The sequence below is a fragment of the Pinus tabuliformis genome, chromosome 8, assembly GCF_031772625.1.
Source record: "Pinus tabuliformis cultivar Carrire ecotype Pingquan chromosome 8, CPIR1, whole genome shotgun sequence".
Classification (NCBI taxonomy): Eukaryota; Viridiplantae; Streptophyta; class Pinopsida; order Pinales; family Pinaceae; genus Pinus; species Pinus tabuliformis.
This window is the reverse complement of record NC_142294.1, coordinates 1,704,585,668-1,704,596,221: the sequence shown is the minus strand read 5'-3', so window position 1 is coordinate 1,704,596,221 and position 10,554 is coordinate 1,704,585,668. Positions and strand designations below refer to the sequence as shown.

The 10,554-nt window shown below is 36.3% G+C and overlaps 1 pseudogene; it reads left to right on the top strand.

Annotated features, from left to right (window-relative positions):
* The first annotated feature begins 7,628 nt into the window (after positions 1 to 7,628).
* On the top strand, positions 7,629 to 8,427 carry LOC149242814 (chloroplast envelope quinone oxidoreductase homolog pseudogene; annotated as a pseudogene).
* Positions 8,428 to 10,554: the final 2,127 nt, after the last annotated feature.

Below are 10,554 nucleotides of genomic sequence, written 5' to 3'. Positions count from 1 at the left end.
TTCAATGGGAGAGATATAAAAAACTTATAACCAAGCTTATGAAATATCACTTTGAATACAAGGCTACAAGATAGCCAATGAAGCACCTTAGGATTACTTAATGAAACTATTAGTCAACAATTTCAAGTGCCTTAGTTATGATAACTTTCACTTAGATGAGATAGCAATTAGGAACAAGTGAAAATTTAATGATGCCAACACAAGAAACTAATGACATATGAGATTGTTAAGAGTGAATTAAATGATAAATGCAAACAAAGACTAGATCTAATAATGATATCAATGAAATCCTATCTAATCAATGAGAGCAAATAGGCAAGGTTAGTATTCCAAGAGGAAGAAGAAGAAGCTCCTCCAATACCACAAGAATATGAACAATTCTACCAAATACCAAAGAGAAAGGCACGAGATAGGATACTCCAATGATCAATAACTTGCACCAGACCTTATGAAACCCTACCAATCCAGAAATGGCCCACGATCAAGCAAGATCAATGACCAAGAATGCTCATTAAACCATCATGTGTTAATGTGATCAATTATGATTGTTTTAGGGCTTTTTATTATCAAATTTACTATATGATTAGCCTTTGAATGTGATGCTTCAAACCTATAGCACGCTATGTTCTGCAAGTGGCTCTTGGCTAAGGGAAACAAGGCTTCTAGGCCTAGTGCCCTTCCTCCAATGACTAATGTGTCAATTGCAAAGTCCAAATGCCAACGTCTTCACCAAAGATTAGTGTTATAAGCCTTCCAAAAATGCAATGTTACCCCTACAATGACAAGAGTTAGCCTTTTCAATCAACAAGGATATGGATTAGACTTTAAAATATTATGAAGCTAAGTCAAATATGGCCTCTAGGCCTAAACGGGAGCTCCAATGGATCAAGTATAATAACAAGCCTGCAAACCAAACAATTGCCAAAATCCTTGCCAATGATATGTATAGGCCTACAACAAATGAGGGTTAGTCTCTAAATCGAGTACAATGAATTTACAAGCCTTTTAAGGCCACGACTATGGAGATTAGGCCTATCTAGGCCTACGACCAAGCAAAATTTTGTCAATAACCCTAGCAGTCATCGAGATCAGCCCTATGATTAGTTTTTAGCCCTAAAAAATTTGTCAATAAACCTGCAATAATCATCCAAAGTTAGACTTGATGAGAGAACATATAAAATGATTATTGAAATTATTTGCAAATTTTTTTATGTAGCAAACTCTTAAAGAAATCCTGGTTTTGCAATGAGATTAGCCCTTTAGGGCTTACAGCCTCCCAAAAATGAAGTTGCGTTGAAGGAAAGAGGCTCAAATTGGATGGATCGAACCCCTGAAAGGCTAGATCAGGGCTCAAATCCTTTGCAGCCTTGGTAATTTTGCAAGACGGCTTCCGAAAGAATGCAACGTTGCCCTAACCCTAGCCCTCTAGGCTAGGTGATGGCTAGTTCCCTCACAAATTCAGATTTATTTGATATTCAAGGTGAATATGCTTGCAAAACGAATTTAAATAGAAGCCCTAGCAGTTCACCTTGGATCCACAAGAATAAAAAAATAAAACCCCAATTGGTTATATGTACAAACGACAAATAGATACAAGGGTTAGAAAATTTACAATTTTATCTACAATATTCACAATAATTTTATAGCTCTAATTAGCAGATATATTCTTTTATTGCATAATTAAATTGGATATAAATGAATAAAATAGGATTTTTGTATTTGAGTCAAAGCCAAGATCTTTGCAAAACAATCATTAGATAAGTCCTGGAAATTTAACACGGGCTCTTGAGCTTCTTGTCTTGGGAGTTGGTTGATCCAACCAAAGACTTCCCCTCACGCCTAAGATCTAAATATTAACGAGGTCTCTACACACTTAAGATCAAGTTATTAGATCAAAAGAAGCTAGATCACACAATAAACCCTCAATCTAGAGAAACTTGCTAGATTAATCAAATTTAATGTGTTGCTCTAAGCCTAGTAACTAATGCAAAATAGTTGTGCAAGTAGTTAATCCAACACTAGCAAATGAAATAATAACTTAAAATTTTTATGTTAGTACAGCTTTAAGAACATAATTCAGAAAAATGTTACCAAGAAGCAGAAGAGGAACACCATCACAAATAAATCCGCAAAGACTTTTTCTTTATTATTCCAGAAAAAAAGATTACAACCAGCAGAGCTTGACTCATAGCTTGATCAAGATTTTTTGATGATTTCATGATACAACGAAGAGGAAAATAACTTCCTTATATACAACATGAGGGTGTCAAACCCCCCAAGTGGAAATAATCGCTAGTTCCTCTGATCCATGGCTTGATCCTTATCAAATTAATTTGATCCCTTGATAACTGGTCCACAGATCTCCAAAAAGTTTTGACCTCCTTGATTGTTGACCTTGATGGACCAAATTTTGACTTCTAGGTGGGTTTAGACCATTGGAGAATCTTCGAAAAATAGAATTATCGTAATTCTCTCATTAAGTAACCACCTTGACCCAAAAATTCGATTTTCTTGAGAAATTATTCTTTTTGGCCCAATGAATTTTTGAACTGAGACTTTTTACCTTGGAAATGACCTTTCTAATTTTTTATTTTAAAAAAGGACCTCGATAAATTTTTGATAAATTTTCCACTTGGAGAGAATTTAATTTTCTCTCATTTTAATTTTTTGACAAGTTTCCAGTTTAGTTATTTTGACATTTTTACTGGAAAATAAAATAAATGACTCAAGAGGGATTACACATATTTTCCACCCTTAAAGTGGGTCTAAAAAATATTTTGGCAATGATGTATAATTATGAGTAATCATCCACCAAAAATATTCCTAGACAACACTTTTTACATCAGGATAGTACATAGACATCCCATTAGAAGGGGAATTCTACAATTAATGCATGACCTCTTAGACTCAACCAAATTCTGTGACACAAGACAGATGATCCAGTATGATAAAAATACATAGACTCGATAACAGTAGGACTACACATGAGACCTTTCCATCGAGCCCCACTCTAGCTTTGGGGTATGTGTGGGAGAAAAACTCTGCCAATTATAAGGGTCAAGAAACGATAACAATTGGCGAGGGTAAAAATCTCCCTAGAGTGAAACTCTTTGCTAAGAATCAAAGGCTTACTTAGATGTTTTTACATGGCTTCACAGTCATACTAGAATCATTTTTACAATGAAGGCCCACAAGGTTACAAAATTTGGGATTACAATGATAAATTTGGAAGTTGCATGACGATGATGACTTTGAAAAAAAATTATCCACTGATATGTACTTTTCATCCTGGGTTGTTTGACACATGTGGTCAACACGACTCATTTGCACACACTTTAGAAGTTCGATCTAAAGCAAGTAGAGCCAAGGACAAGAAGACAAAAAGAAGTCAAAAGCAGGAAGGAAAATTTGATTTTTGGGCTTGATTTCTCTCACACGTGCAAAACTAGGGTTTCTACAGCTGCAAGGACGCCGAGAATTGTAGGTCCAAATTGCAAGTGTAAAAAAGAGCCAAAACTCTGCTTTGACCAGGAATTTTGAAGTTTGACCTCTGTTGACCTTGTTGACTTGAGCTTATTTCAAGAAGGAATTGTTGGAGGGCTGACTTGATGCTTGGAGGAGGTCTTGGCTTTGGTCTTTGGGTCTTGGATTTCTCATTTGATTTGATTCTTCTGTAAGAGAAGAGATTCCTTTTGGGTTTTCCCCTTGGAGGGGTTTTTCCCTGGCTTGGAGCTTACATTTTGTGTCCATTGTCTTCTATGAACTTCATGGTTTATGCTCTTGATAATTGTTTGATGAAAGAAATCTACCTAAGAATAATAAGAAGCTAACATAAGTTCACAAGCTTTTATCAAGGATAAGGATAATTGTTTAAATAACTGCCCTACTAGATTCTCCAAAACAAAGTACCCCCTCTCTGCAATCTGATCCAACTTAGAATGTGTATCCCTTGGAATGTGACAATATGCTAAGTTGCCAAATATCCTAAAGTGGCTGACGTTTGGCTTCTTTGCGTAAATGCTTCCTCCAGTGTCATCTTTCCCAATTGTTGAATTTTCTAAGTCTATCTGTTAGAAAATAAATATATATTTTGTTGGTTTATTTCTTCTACTTGTAAATTATGAACAAGTTATTTAAAACATTTAAATACTGAAATAAACACAATACAGTCACAACATCTATAGATCATCAGCTGAAAGAAAACAAACACACAAGTGGCATCGTTATTTGTAGGAATCTACAGGGTAAGTTCCTCAGATAGAACACCAAAGGACACTGCTCACAAACAGATCACAGATCAATACACTAGTATTCTTGACGTGGTTAAAACCCTCAAAGAGGGAAACAGTCCACGGCCTGAACCAACACAGGCACTTCAGGAAATTTATTAATAAAATAAAGAAAATTTACATAATAGATATGGAAATCAAATTCATCCCCATTCTTGGCACATGCAACACATCATGGATGGGAATCGACTTGCCAGACTCCCTCTGAAATAGAACAATCTCTCTCCCAACTGGGATGCACTTGGACTTGTTCACCATCTCGATTTGGAATCTAGTGTCCTCCTCCTAGTAATTGGAGAAGTACTCCCTAACTCCTGTCATATGAAATGACGCCCCACTGTCTATATACCACAATGTTATCAGAACCAAACCGGTGATCGAACCGAAAAACCTTGTGGACCAAGAATCAGTTGGAACTAGACCAAAACCGGTAAAAAACTGGGAAAAAAAACGGTTTACCAAAAACACAAAATATTCATATTTTATAGAAAAACATATATATTATGTGCAACCATATGAATCCAAACCATTTATACACAAATATGCAAAAGTTCTCATTTACATAGCATGTAAGGGTGCACATAACCAAAATAACATTGAGTGCAATCCATCTCTGAACCGAAAATACATCAACAATTAGGCTCTAGATGGCCTCTAGCATCCAAAAAAGATCATGCTATAACAAACGCCTACATATCATCAAAATCATTGCCTATATTGTTGTCTTCATCATCAATATAACCATTTAGGCATTAAAATAAGATAGAAAAAACGTAGCATGTCATGTCAAGATTTTATTTGAGTGATGGGTACATTGTTTAGTAGACTCATGATAGAGGAGTTCAACAACCAATGCCACTAACATCAAAGTACATAGAGGGCTTAGTGCTCTTTATTAAATACTAGTTCCATACCCTCGTATATGACAAAATCCAATGGAAACGTTGCAATTCCCCCAATCCTGAAATCCTGAAAAACTATTAAGTTTGTTAGATTTTGAGTGAAATCTAAAATTCTACTTTCTCCGTATGAAATCCATTGAGGTTGGAACCACTCTCAAACATCTTGAGTCATTTCATGGTAATGTTAAAAATTTAAGTAAAAGGATGAAAATGAAAGATAAAGGAGAATGTCACTTTTACTTGCATGAATTGCATAACAATACTAGGGCCATATGCTTGATTATTAGGTTGAAAGCCATATGCTTGAATATTAGGCTAGCCTAGGGGAGAATTAGAAGTGGGTCAACCAATTGAAAAAATTAAAAAAATAAATAAATAAGGCAATTTTTTTTATGTTGGCTTGCATAGGTACACATTGCACAGAACCAGTTCTGAATCGGCCGGTTCGACCTATTTCGGTTCGGAGGCTAGTTTTAGACTGGTTTTGGGCCAAAAACAGCCAAACCAGCCAGTTCAACTGGTTCCAGCCTGGTTCTGCTCCGGTTCTGATAACACTGATATACCAAACAACCTAGAGGTCGAGCTAGTCAAGAAAGCTATGAGTGCAAACTCTTGTTCCATTTTATTGGAAAGCTCGTCTGCACTTGTTGAAGTTGTCGTTTGCTTGTTGCTCTTCTTATCACCTTTCTTCCTCTGCGGCCAATTGTTGACATAGTGGCCAAACTCGTGACAACTGTAACACTTGACCTTTGAAAGGTCCTTCTTCTTATCCCCCTTAGAGTTGGACCCTTTGTTGGATCCCTTCTTCGCTTTGTTCTTTCATGAAAGAACCACATTCTCTTGTTCTCCCTCACCCTTTTGTCAATTGTTGTTGCCATTGACAAGACTCAACTTAAACTCCTCTAGAGTGAAATCGCTCCACAAACGATCCCAGTTAGGTAGGTCTTGTCTGTTGAATATTTGAAACTTTGGTCGGTCTTCATAATTGTGAAATAATTAATAAAATTGTGGACTCCAAGTTGGCTCCAAAAAAAGTAAATTTGAATTTTCAAATTGTGAATTTTACCTTTGAAAATGTAAAGTCGGCCCCAATATGTTCAAGTCAGCCCAGCCCAAGGGATGTGTCCATTCGAGCTTCTTTGATCACTATATAAAGGCCATTCGGCCTCCATTGAGCAAAATTCGGATCACATAAATGTATCTTATGAGGCAAAATTTCAGGCTCATCAGAGCCTGAGACAGTACATGAGAACGAATCTGAGGCAGAACTAGAAGGATGAATCTGAAGGAGACTAAAATTTCAGGAGTCTGAATTTGTTTTTGTTTGACTAGGTTTGACCTGGGTTTGGTTACTAGTCAGTTTGACTTTGTTTTTTACTGGGAAATCAGATTGTATCTCTTGTTGAAATGGACAAATTTTCTAAGAAATGGTTGTTAAGTTTTTCCCTTGGTTTGGGGTTTTCCCAAGGTAATTTTTGTGTCGCTTGTGTTTGGCTCTCTCTTCATGCTTCTATTGTTATTATTGTTTAATGTTGAAGATTTCCTATGTATAATTGCTTAATGATAAAGTGGCACAAGATAAATAATTAATAATATCATTGGAAGTAATTATCAGTCTAAGAAATCTGGAAAAATCAACATTGTTGTCCCTTGATCACTTGGACAAACACATCCCACTTCTTTGAGACCCCGTTCAAGGCTGTTCACATGAGCTCGTCATCTTCTATCTTTTCCCCAACAGCTGCTAGTTCATCCTTGACAAGTATGACTCTAGTGAGGTAACTGACTATGCCTTTGCCCTTGTTCATTTTGGTGTTTCTGGTTTTGATGGCTCCATGCTTTTATTCTATGTCTACCATAATGCTTAACCCTTATCTCTGAATTATAACTTTTTCAGCACGAAAAAAAAGCTATATAGTTATATTATATTCATCCAAAACAGAAATGTACAGCAATGTAGATATCTCTGAATTATAACTTGCATGCAAGGTTTTAATGGAATATCTAAAGATCATTGTGAAAGTGGGTTTTACGCATTTTATTGTTCTCCTAACCTTGTTAGCATTTGAGGTCATTTCAAAAATGTTAAATTATGATCGGAGGGGTTTAATGTGGCGTGGGGTGTATGTATATTGATCACCCTTGGTTATATTGTGATGAACAAACAACAGAAATCATATGTTAAACTATGTTTAAAGGTGCTTCATGTGCCATTTGGTGTATGGTATATTTACCACCCTTCATTGTATCGTGATGGACAAACAACAGAAATCATTTGTTTCCCATCTCATTTGCTTTGAAAGCAACAGAAATCACTTTTACGAATTTCTATTTCATTTTCAATGAATTGCAAGCTTGAATCTTCTTAAAATTATGATCCTTTCACTTTAATAGATATAGAAGCACATCGAGGGATTTGATCAATTGATATATTTTGATAGAAAGGGGCCTAGCTGTAAAGAGGCCTCCAGAGGTTCTTCCACAGGCTGCAGGCTTGCCAATAGCTGGACTTACTGCATTGCAGGCGGTTCGGGATGTTGCAGGTATTAAGCTTGACGGAAGTAGCAAAGGAGTTAATCTACTTATCACAGCTGCCTCAGGAGGGGTTGGACATTTTGCTGTGCAAGTATGATCCCTTGTCTAGAACCACATGCCTATTTTATCTTGTTTTTGGATTAATGGGATAGAAATGAAATATTAATGCCCACTGATGAGCAAAGAAGGGTCAATGGGACTCTGCTTGGTACAACTTGGATCTGATTGAACGTTTTATGTTTTCAGTTGGCAAAACTTGGCAATGCTCAAGTTGCTGCTACTTGTGGCGGACGCAACATTGAGCTTGTCAAGAAGATGGGAGCTGATGAAGTGCTAGACTAGTCCATCAGGCCGTAAATATGATGTTGTGATTCACTGTGCTTCAGATATAACATGGTCAACATTCGAGCCCAATCTGGGCACCTTCGGGAAAGTGATTGATATTACTCCGACTTTCAAATCATTTTTAGCATCAGTGGCAAAGAAAAATACCTTTTCCAAGAAGCAACTTGTGCCATTGCTGATGATACCAAGGGGTGAGAACCTTGCACTGTTAGTTGATTTGGTCAAGGAGCAGAAGCTGAAAATCGTTGTTGATTCAATGTACCCTTTGGCAAAGGCAGAAGGTGCATGGGCAAAGATCATGGATGGACATGCTACCGGAAAGGTTATAGTAAACATTTAAAGAGTAGTCTGTACGTTACTGACACTCAGTTCATATAGCTGTAGAACTTTGTAAACCTCATTTATAGCTTTAGAACTCTTAAGTATGTAATGCTCTATTCTTTTTTCGAATTTTAACTTCATTTGAAAGATATAGGGATTGGTACTTCCTCGAACCCTGCATATGAATTTATTATTTTATGGTGTAAAACTGACTATTGCCATAATGAGAACCAATTTTGTTGCTTATGAAGGTGATGTGAGCTTTTCTTTGTACGAGTATTTGGATTTTACTCCTTTTGGGTAGTAATATAGGTAGGTATATGAAGATTCTGAGTTCATTATTTTATGGTGTAAAAATGATTATTGCATTAATGAGAACCAATTTTGTTGCCCAGGAAAGTGATATGAGCATTTCTTCGTATGAATATTTGGATTTTACTCTTTTTCATAGATTTGAGATGTTATTGATTATCTTTCTTTTTTTTAAATAATTAAGTCATTCATATTTAACCAATTATTTTGGGATTGTATTTTATATGTATTTCTCTTTTGAATAAAGAAAAGATATTATTATAATCATTTTTTTAAATATATATATATAGAGGGGTTATTTCTTAAGAAAAAAATTACATTGCTGATTTCAATTTTCACAAAATTATACCAGCCTAACTTTGATTAGATTTTTTGGTTGGTACACTGTATGTTAGAGTTTTACATCCATTATCATAGACTGCACAACCCAACACCATATATCTAGAGAACCAAAAAAACACCATAGACAAAGCAAAACATACAACCATTTATGAATTAGAAGATGTCACAAGAGCATGGTTGTTCGGTCTAGTGCTTGAGGGTATTGGAAGCTTGAATTCGCACTGTATATGCTTCTCCATATGGCTCATATGAGCTTCTAGTCCATCGAGGTTGTTCTTCATTTTCCATTGGTTCTGTTATATGTCATTAAGGAAGGAGATAATTTCATTTTTGTCATCATGCTTTTCCTTGAGAACTTGCCTCAGTAATGTTTTCAACTAGTAGTGAAGAGTAACTAAATGCATATACAAATTTCCCCTACCGCCAATGTGCCCAGGGCCTGGGAGCCATTGAGAAACTTCTTCTAGAAGCTTAGACTCTGAGATGGTATGTTTGTCCCTACGAACATTCCTTTCAAGCTATAAAATATCAATTTGAGTGCTTGGAGGTATCGCAGCCTTGTAAACAAATCCGCCTCGTGGGCTTGAGCCTCAGAACAAGACTTGCTAGTCTAGCCACACTCCCTAACACCTCGTTGGCTATGGTCCTTTTAATGAGGCATGATAAACCAAATAAACCACAAAACCTTGCTAGCCCTAAGAAGGAAACAAATGCACTTCCCCAAAAACCTACAACAATTACTCTTTTGAATTGCAGACAAAGAATTCCAGCGCATGTAAGGATCTAGACTCTCCTCTCTTCCTTAATGTCATATGATAGATAAGACATTTGTATCCCCTGCAAGAGAATAAAAAAATTCCAAGGCAATACTAGCACACCAGAACCAAAGTCATGAAAGAAGAGTGAACAAGTAAAGATGGCGGAAGGCTTGTAGATTAGGAAAAGAAGTAGAATTTAGATGAAAAGGATCCTTAGATATCGATTCAACCAACTTATCCATTGAATTAACCAAAGATATGGTAAAAGGAACCAATACCACGCATAAACTATCAATAACGAGATAACATGACACACAAAACCAGGAACACAATGTTACCTTTGCAAGGGACCAAGAGTAAATGAAGACATTTAGCCGCAGACTAGCTTTGAAATTCTGTGTCATTCTAGCCCTCCAAACAAAGTCAAAATCTATGCAATTGAGATAGGTGTGCTTTAGACCAAAATTCTCTTTTTGATGAGCTAACTCCGAGCAAGAACCATTTCCTTGTGTTGCTTGAAACAGTAAGATTTTGCTTTTGAGAGGGAGAATTATCGGATAAAACTTAGTAAACCTTCTCAACTATGTATTTTCCATTGCAAACTCCCTCACATCCAAGCAATTATCCTCAACAATTCCATAATCCAAGCTCGTAGAGATGCCAAAAGAGCTCTCCTACGGCCCTTGCTCACCATTCTCCACATACATTAATTTTCCAAACAATCAAAGAATCAAGAAATAGTATACAAAC